Source organism: Lactuca sativa, chromosome 1 (genome assembly GCF_002870075.4).
Source record: "Lactuca sativa cultivar Salinas chromosome 1, Lsat_Salinas_v11, whole genome shotgun sequence".
Lineage (NCBI taxonomy): Eukaryota > Viridiplantae > Streptophyta > Magnoliopsida > Asterales > Asteraceae > Lactuca > Lactuca sativa.
This window is the reverse complement of record NC_056623.2, coordinates 145,949,690-145,952,259: the sequence shown is the minus strand read 5'-3', so window position 1 is coordinate 145,952,259 and position 2,570 is coordinate 145,949,690. Positions and strand designations below refer to the sequence as shown.

General features: G+C 42.0%; 1 non-coding gene across 1 annotated transcript; it reads right to left on the bottom strand.

Annotated features, from left to right (window-relative positions):
* Window positions 1-201: 201 nt before the first annotated feature.
* On the bottom strand, window positions 202-308 carry LOC111901834 (small nucleolar RNA R71). Its single transcript, XR_002853616.1, has one exon. It is a non-coding gene; the product is annotated as a small nucleolar RNA R71 (small nucleolar RNA).
* Between the last annotated feature and the right edge of the window lie 2,262 nt (window positions 309-2,570).

Sequence of the window (2,570 nt, the reverse complement as noted above, 5' to 3'; positions counted from 1 at the left end):
TTGGATGAAGTAAATGATGTGGCTGACTACTTCAATGTACCAAATGTGCCTCGCGAGACCCAGCTACTTCGCATGCTTCCAGTCACGTTCAAAGGTGCTGCAAAGGATTGGCTCAAGTCACTTCCTCCCGGATCAGTCACCACATGGGCCAAGATGAAAGAAGAATTCATAGACCACTTTTGCTCGCCTTCCAAAATATCTAAGTTGAAGAAAGCCATCGCCAACTTCGAGCAACAACCCGGAGAATCTCTTTATGAAGCTTTGGAAAGGTACAAAGGTATTCTTAGAAATTGCCCACACCATGACCTCAATAGCCAACAATAGGTCTCCATTTTCTATGATGGAGTAAATGTCACCACAAGGCAATTGCTCGATTCACAAGGCCCGCTCACGAAGAAGACACCCCCAGTAATCAAGGAGTTGATTGAAGAATTCTCTAAGCATTCTGGAAAATACCACAATCCAAGAAATGAAGTAAGTTGGGGGGTAGTGAACTCGCAAATGATAGCATGGCGGCGGTGATAGCTAAGCTCGATAGTCTAGATAGAAGGATGACAAAAATGGATCAAACAATCCATGTTATTCGAGTTGGATGCGAGAATTGTAGAGGGCCCCATCTCACAAAGGATTGTGATTTGGATAAAAATGGAAACAAGAAGGCTCAAGTGTTCTACTCAAGTGGCGATAGATACGACGAGAATTGGCAGAAACCGAAGAAGGAATGGCTCCCATACGAAGAATACAAGAAGGCTAAGGAGGAGAAATACAAGCAGAAGGAGAGGGGATTTTATCAAAAGGAAGAACCGGTAATGGAAAAGAAAGCCGATTTAGAAGAATTGTTCACTAGATTCATAGCCGCATCCGAAAAGAGACACAATGATCACGATGATGCAATACACGAGACCAAAAATATGATAAAGAATTAGCAGGCATCCATTCTCAACATTGAGAAACAGCTGGCACAACTTGCACATCAAGTGAACGAAAGAAGAGCGGGTCAACTTCCAAGTAACACCGAAAATTATCCAAGAATGGAGAATGTGAGTATTGTGATTTCCAGTTGTGAAGAAATTTTCACACAGGCACACAGGATCTCCAATAGGAAGATAGAAAAGACAGAAGAGTCGGCTCCAGCTAAACCCGAACAGACTCGCCGAGTACCTCTAGTGGACTCGACGAGTCCATGCGCTAATGACAAAACGGTGATTCCCTTAAAGCCATATAATCCCCCTTTTCCATTCCCAATCAAAGCCATGCCTGTTGAAAAAGTTGACGCTTATAGAGCTTTTATGGAGCATGTTAGAGCCCTACAAGTCAACGTGCCATTTGTAGAAATGATGCTTCAAACGCCCAAGTATTTTTACTTACTAAAGGGTCTCTTTGCTGCTAGGAAAGATTTAGCTGAAGTCGCGGAAATAATATTGAGTGAGTTACCCGAAAAGAAGGGCGATCCGGGGAGTATCATAATTCCGTGCCAATTTGGAAATGCACTTGTCACTCAAGCATTGACCGATTCGGGTGCAGGCATCAACCTGATGCCTTTCTCTTTCTTTAAGAAGCTGAATTTACCGGAGCCAAGGCCGATAAACATGAAGATCCATTTGGCAGAATGGACAACAATTCATCCAAGAGGCATTTGCAAAGATCTTCTCATTAAAGCTGACAAGTTCATCCTTCCAGTAGACTTTGTGGTGCTTGATATGGAAGAAGACCTCGAAATTCTGATTATTTTGGGGACGTCATTTTTAAACACCGCATGTGCTTTAATTGATGTATGTGAGTCTACACTAACGTTAAGAGTAGGAGACGAGTCAGCAATATTTAGAGCTTTACCAGAAATCAAGCGAGATGAGGAAGGAAAAGAAGAGATCTCATGTATCGATTTGGATGATGTGATACTACAAAAAGAACTTGCACTTTTGCAAGAAGAGGATCCAAGCAAGTTTTTTCTACCTTCTGGAGGTAATGGAGATATTGACAAAGACTTGGAGGAGATAGAAAACCTGCTGAAAGGAGCTGACTTGGAAAACACAGTGGAATTATTTAAAAACGATCCGACTCGCCGAGTCACGTTCCTAAACTCGACGAGTCCAGTCGAAATTACCAAAAACCTGGACGATTTAGATCTGCGTGTTGTTAGTTCTCTGCATGTGCTGGACATGGATGTTTTTCCTCGTGCCTTAGAAGAACAAACAACAGAAGGAGAAATGGATACTAGAGTTCAACACGTTCATATAGCATGTCTTGATGCAATCCCGCTTGAAGATGGGGTAAGCATTGAAAAAGAGGAGAAGGATAGGAATAGGAGAGTTGATGCTGATCAACCATTCATTATCAAACCTAGAGCACGAACTTTCACAGAATATGAAGTAATTAAGTTTGAGGAAAAGGAGGTGCAAGAGAAGGTTCAAAAGAATGGGGTGAAAAAGAAAAAGAGGAGAAGGGAATTTCAAGCACCTGAGGATGATACTATGAGAAAGAAGAAAGAAGACTTAAAACAGGCTTACAAAAAGAAGATTCACGCTTACAAGACAAAGTACAAACCACAAAAGATTAGGCGTGCGTTCCCG